Raw genomic sequence first — 7,461 nt, forward strand, 5'->3', positions numbered from 1 at the left:
TAAATAAAAAAAGGATCCTACGGGGGACTGGACTAGTTTCGGAGGTGCTAGACTATCTTGTATAAGGCGAAAGTCAAACAGATCTAGAGTAAACGATTGTTCCTACCTATTTTTTTTTATTTGACTCTAAAATTTAGTACCCTAAACCCTAAATAGGTCTTAAGTTTCTTAAGACCATTAATTCAATTCCATTAGTGCCAAAAACACAAGACCTTCGTGTTTATAATTCAGAAATCCACAGAAAAAAAATACTCGGGTTTCACAAACCATTTAAGAGATAGAGAATAATAGAGGCTTTCGCATTTCTGAAATGCATCATTATAAGAAAATAATAAAGAACAATCACATTCGATCTATATTTAGACTCTTAAGCATAAGGTTGTTTAAAACGGCAATCTATAGTCTGATATCGAATATTTTTCCATATATCTTATAATATACTATTATTATATATAATAATAATACGCATACTCTGGGACGGAAGGATTCGAACCTCCGAATAGCGGGACCAAAACCCGTTGCCTTACCACTTGGCCACGCCCCATTTATATTCAACACTAATAAACACTAATATTGGTAGTGCTTAGTCGTCAATTCCAGTACAAATATTTATAGAATAAATTAGATTGTTGCTCAGATTTTGATACGTTTATAGATCCAATTAAACTCAATTTATTGATCATTACATATAATTCCATTAAGATATTGTATGAAAGTAGGATTTCTTCTATTCTCGTTTTATTTGAGAATTGAAGGATTTTTGATTGGCTGAGTTCAAATCAAAGAAAGGTTTTTTGACCTACTTTATGTTATTAATTTTTCCCTTATCCCTTATATCATAGCAATAATAGGGGATTAATAACTCAATCAAATCAAAAGAAATACAATTATCTTCAAGAACAAAGAAAAAAAAAATTGTTATGCTTTAATATCTTAAGTTTCATCGGTATCTGTCTTAATTCTTTCCTTTATTCAAGTAGTTTTTTCGTCGCCAAATTGCCCGAGGCCTACGCTTTTTTGAATCCAATAGTAGATGTTATGCCAGTAATACCTCTATTCTTTTTTCTATTAGCTTTTGTTTTGGCAAGCTGCTGTAAGCTTTCGATAATATTTTTAATACTGTCCGAGACAAATTCATGATTTACTAGAAAAAAAAAAAAAAAGATTCTAACTAGTTATAAGATCAGATAAGTTGTACATACAGTCTGAAGCTTTAAGTTGAATCCAATATTGAAATTATTCTATAGCTATGATAAATCTGGATCACTCTCATTTTCTTATTCTTACTTTTTTCCTTTGAACGACCCTCTTCGAGTCCCCCACAATATAGAATTGTGGGTATGAAATCCAATTTTGAGTAATCAAGGACTCAACTCTTAAAATTTTTTCCTATTTATAGAAATAACTTCACTGCATTTCTTGGTGTCAAACCAGATTAAAATAGAGAATCTATTCTCTTAAAAAAAAAATGATCTTGGAGATTGTGTAATGCTTACTCTCAAACTATTTGTTTATACAGTAGTAATATTCTTTGTTTCTCTCTTCATTTTCGGATTCCTATCTAATGACCCGGGACGTAATCCGGGGCGTGAAGAATAACAAAATCAGATTTTTTTTCCTTGCTTGATTTTGAAATGTTCTTAACATTTTATCTATTCCACATCTTTCCTCAACTATAAAAAAATACCAAGTAATTGACAGAAACGGAAAGAGAGGGATTCGAACCCTCGGTACAAAAAAATCGTACAACGGATTAGCAATCCGACGCTTTAGTCCACTCAGCCATCTCTCCCCAAATTGAAAAAGGATAATTACTATGATACATTGTATAAAAAATAGAAAATAAAGGCTTGAAAAAAGCCCTTCTTTATCTCTCTTTATTATCTTTATCTACCCCTTTATAGATATATAATTTCATTATATTGATATAGATAATTATCTAGATATATCGATGGATATCTATCAAATCGATAAAAACTTTTTTTTATTAGGAATTCCATTTAGATAAATTAGATTTCATTAGATAAGGGCTCAAAAGAAGAGATATCTTCAATCCTAATATATAAATAATACCAATATATTAAAGATTCATAAAAATATTTATAAATAAAAAGAAAGTACCTTTTTTAGTTTATTTCATCCGAAAAGCCCTTTTCTTTTTATTTTTAGTTCCACGGCCTGGCCTGGTCAGTACCTAGCCGGGCTTTTTTTGTTCCAATAAATCGTAGATCAAATTATTTATTTGATTTGAAAATGTTTTTGAAAAAAAAAAAAATAGAAACAACAAGAATCCTAAGAAGATTTATTATTTCAATTCCTATGATACAGAAAAAGATGATATAGAATCAAGGTTCGATTTCTTATTATTATTTTTTAGTACTTTACTAGAATAAAAAACTTGTTAATTAGTTAATTAAAACGAGTCCTCTTTTCCTAATCTCATTAGTGGCCCTGATGAAAATACGTCAACGCTCAAATTTTCATGATTATTTTCTGATCCGATCTTTTTATTACTTATTAATACGACTTATTTTCGTCTTCGACAAAAGGTCCATTTATATACAATAATTGCATTGTAGCGGATATAGTTTAGTGGTAAAAGTGCGATTCGTTCTATTAATCCCTTAATAGTTAAGGGATCCTTCGGGTTGATTAATATTCCGATCAAAAACTTTATTTCTTAAAAGGATTTAATCCTTTACCTCTCGATGAAAGATTCGAGGAAAAATAAAAATTCTCGTGATTTGTATCCAAAAATATGTTCTAAATTGAAAAAATTGGATCATGAAATTACGAAACATAATTTTATTGAATTGGATCAATACTTCCAATTGAAGGAATAAGGGATCCATGGATAAAGGTGGAATTTTTTCTAATCGTAACTAAATCTTCAATTTTTTCTTTGTATAAGGGAGATTGAAGCAAAACAAAATAGCTATTAAACAATGTCTTTGGTTTACTAGAGACGTCGACATCGTTTTTTTTAGCTCGGCGGAAACAAAATACTTTTCCTAAGGATTATATTAAATAGAAATAGGGAACGAAATAAATAACTGGAAAGATTGTTATAATCTCCTCTTGTATAGGGATCATCTATAAAGCGGGTCCTTTTGAATGCATTCAGACGGAAAGGCTGACATAGATGTTATGGATGGTATTTTTTTTTGTTTACATCTTATAAATTTAGGAATTTATCCATCTTCCATAAAGGAGCCGAATGAAACCAAAGTTTCACGTTCGGTTTTGAATTAGAGACGTTCAGTTCAAAATGATGAATCAACGTCGACTATAACCCCTAGCCTTCCAAGCTAACGATGCGGGTTCGATTCCCGCTATCCGCTTATCTTATCTTATAATATTCTTATCTTATAATTTATATATATTATAAATAGAAATTAATTAATAATGGAATTACTCAAATAAAAATTTTCAATTTACTTAATTTTAACTAAATTTTAACTAATGTATTAGTTAATGTAATGCATCATTGAATTCAATATGCAATTTCCGGAATTCTCACACATTTTTTTTACGAACAAGAGAGGTGAAAATACGAAAAAAAAAATTGGAATCAAAAGCGTCCATTGTCTAATGGATAGGACATAGGTCTTCTAAACCTTTGGTATAGGTTCAAATCCTATTGGACGCAATTTTTTTTCATATATTTTTTTTTAGTTTTAAATTTTCTATATCATGTCAAGAAAGGAAAGATTTTGAATGATTTGAATAAGAGACGCTTATTTATTAATAGTAATTTATAAATTAGTTTTAATATTAATTGTAACTCTAGTTTTAGATTTATTATATAAATAAACTAATAATTCAATTCTGTTTTATTTGAAGATAAGATATTAGTAGAAAGGATATTCAAATTCCAAATATTAAGATATTTATGATATTCTAAATATATTATTAGAAATATAATCTAATTTTAACTTTAACTATATTTATAAAAAAATTTCTTAATTGTATTTACATTTCATTTTAATATTGATATATATTTCTAGAAATATTATCTACTTTCTTTAATATATTTATATATATTTTTTATTTTATATAAATTATATATATATATATTCTACCTACTAACACCTAATAAATGAAAAGAATGAAATTATTTCATGTTTCAATTTTAACATTTGAAAGTTCTAAAATTGATTTATACTTTACTTGTTTTCTTTTATACTTGGTCTTGAAGTAGAAAACGTTCCATCTGTTCCTGAATAGCTTCTTTCAAAAGGGCTTCCGCTTCAGTGGTCAATGTCTTCGTAGAAGAGATTATTTCTTGAAACTGAGGTTTATTCGTTTTTACGTAAGTACGTAACTCAAGAAGAAATTTCCTTACTTGTCCAATTTCTAATGAATCAAGATAACCATTAGTTCCGGTATAAACAGTCATTATCTGTTCGTCTACCGTGAGAGGTGCTGATTGGGATTGTTTGAGCAACTCACGTAATCGTTGACCTCTTGCCAATTGATTCTGAGTAGCTTTATCGAGATCAGAAGCGAATTGCGCAAAGGCTTCTAATTCGGCAAATTGAGCCAATTCCAATTTTAATTTGCCGGCTACTTGTTTCATGGCTTTAATTTGAGCTGCAGATCCTACTCTGGAGACGGAAATACCCACATTAATAGCAGGTCTGATTCCAGCATTGAATAGATCGGCAGATAAGAATATTTGTCCATCGGTAATGGAAATTACATTAGTAGGAATATAAGCTGAAACATCTCCCGATTGGGTCTCAACTATTGGTAAAGCAGTCATACTTCCTTCACCTAAAGCAGAACTTAATTTAGCGGCTCTTTCCAAAAGGCGTGAATGCAAATAAAAAACATCTCCCGGATAAGCTTCGCGGCCCGGCGGTCTTCGTAAAAGAAGAGACATTTGTCGATAAGCTTGTGCTTGTTTGGAGGGATCATCATAAATGATTGAAGTGTGTTGTTTTCTGTACATAAAATATTCAGCCAAAGCTGCTCCTGTATAAGGGGCAAGGTATTGTAATGTAGCCGGAGAATCTGCCGTTTCGGCTACTATAATAGTGTATTCCATTGCGCCCCTTTCCTGTAAAGTAGTCACTACTTGAGCCACAGAAGATGCTTTTTGACCAATAGCTACATAAACACATATTACATTTTGCCCTTGTTGATTGAGAATCGTATCCGTGGCTACTGCAGTTTTACCGGTCTGCCTGTCCCCAATAATTAATTCTCGCTGACCACGTCCGATAGGAATCATTGAATCAATAGCAATAAGTCCTGTTTGAAGAGGCTCGTATACGGAACGTCTCGAAATAATACCAGGAGCGGGGGATTCAATTAACCGAGAGTCAGAAGATGAAATTTCACCTCGGCCATCAATAGGTTTAGCCAGGGCATTTATAACACGACCTAAATAAGCCTCGCTTACTGGTATCTGAGCAATTCTTCCCGTTGCTTTTACAGAACTTCCCTCCTGTATCAGCAAACCATCACCCATTAATACAACACCAACATTATTTGATTCTAAATTTAGAGCTATGCCTATAGTACCCTCTTCAAATTCTACTAATTCACCTGCCATTACTTCATCAAGACCATAAATACGAGCAATGCCGTCGCCTACTTGAAGTACAGTACCTGGTATTTACAATTTTTACTTCTCTATTATATTGCTCAATACGTTCACGAATAATATTACTAATTTCATCTGCTTGAATGGTTACCATGAGTATTTCGTAATTATTTTTTTTTAAGAAAAAAAAATAATGCCTACAGTAGAAGGACTAATCAGTTAGTTATTTCTTTCATCGTCCCAAACATGCCAATATTAGCACTGATGGTACGTAAATGTAACTCGTTGTCCAAACAACTATTCAGAGTTCCTAGAGCTCCTTGTAAGGCTTGTTGGAAAACCTGTTGTCGTACTTGATTAATCGCTTTTTGTTGTTCAAAACGAATAGTTTCATTTTTATAATTTTCTAATTGTTCCAAACTTTTAGAAGTTGAATTAATCAAATTCAATTTTTCTCGTTCTATCTCAGAATATCCATTCACTCGAAACTGATCGGCTTCCATTTCAACTTTTCGTAAGCGAGCCCGGGCTTTTTCCAGCTGTTCAATGGCCCCCTCACGTAGTTCTTCTGAATTTTGAATTGTTTTCAAGATCCTCTGTTTTCGATTATCTAATAAATCACTTAATGAAAGTAGATTGTCTTTCCATTCATTTCAAAACTTCGACGATCCCTTCCCGAACCAAACATGAATCTTTCGATTCATTTGGCTCTCACGCTCAATTATTGCAATTATTTCTGAGAAATTCCCATATATCTTTTTGAATGTAATGAGCCTATCCTCTTTTCTCTATTCATATTCCACAAAGAAAAAGAAAAAAATATGGATCATTAATCCAAGACCCGAATATTCGGAGGACTCTTCTGACCAAACAAACAATTGTCAGCAAAGTTGTTTCTTTTTTTTTCTTGAAATCCAAAAAAATTTTCTTACTTTATACATAACATAGGTCATCGATTCAGCATTGGATAAAAAAGAAAAAATGAGGGTGAAATCCTCATTTTTTTAGTTTTTTACAAAAAAATTCTAATATTCTATTAAAATAGAAAATAATAAAAAAGGGGGGGGTTCAAATCATTTTATCGACATGAGTGTTCTATATCGAAAAAAAAGCCCAACTATTTGAAACGATTTATGTATTAACTATGTATTAACATAGTAGTAGAAAGAGTACCATGCTACGTCTGGACTTCAAACGTTTTAACCATGTTAATAGTCCCACATTATTGGTTGATAGAGAATCAAAGTTGATTTACCAATGAATCACGAAATGCTATGGTTCTTCAATATGATTTCTTCATTTTGTCAGAAGTAATTCGCGGGATCATGCACCTTTTCGTAGTTATAACTAGAAAAGTACAGTTGGTTGTATCCAACTTATTCTTGAAATAAACAACTCGCACACACTCCCTTTCCAAAAAAAATCAATACACCAAGCACTACGCTTAGATTTATTGGATTTGTTGCTAAAATATCGGTATTAAATCCGAAACTCTCGGCGGATGGCCAGTAACCCAAAGAAATGAAAGAATCGGTTACATTTTTCATATGATCTCCTTTTATAGATAAAACTAATTATCTATTTCTTTCTATTTTTTTTTATTTTATTAATTTCCTATTTCTATTCGAAATAGAGTAAAAAATATGTTGTAAGAATCCTAAAAAAAAAGTTCCATTCGAGATTGGACTAAGAAAGGGAAGGAAGAAGGCGAGTCAGTATGCTAATGCCTCATCCTCAAATCAATCCTTCCCATAGGTTATTGTCCCAACGAATAAGTAATTGTAGGAGTGAAAGCTTCGTATAATTCGAAAAAGCAAGAGCAGCAAGTCCAAGTAAATAAAATACGAAAAAAAATACGTAATTTTTTTAGGATTAAACAAAAGGATTCGCAAATAAAAGTGCTAATGCTA

The 7,461-nt window shown here is 31.3% G+C and overlaps 1 non-coding gene across 1 annotated transcript; it reads right to left on the bottom strand.

Moving 5' to 3' along the window:
• Window positions 1–1,704: 1,704 nt before the first annotated feature.
• TRNAS-GCU (transfer RNA serine (anticodon GCU)) lies at window positions 1,705–1,792 on the bottom strand. The gene has a single exon. It is a non-coding gene; the product is annotated as a tRNA-Ser (tRNA).
• Window positions 1,793–7,461: the final 5,669 nt, after the last annotated feature.

This window comes from Cucumis melo, unplaced genomic scaffold (genome assembly GCF_025177605.1).
Source record: "Cucumis melo cultivar AY unplaced genomic scaffold, USDA_Cmelo_AY_1.0 utg000481l, whole genome shotgun sequence".
Lineage (NCBI taxonomy): Eukaryota > Viridiplantae > Streptophyta > Magnoliopsida > Cucurbitales > Cucurbitaceae > Cucumis > Cucumis melo.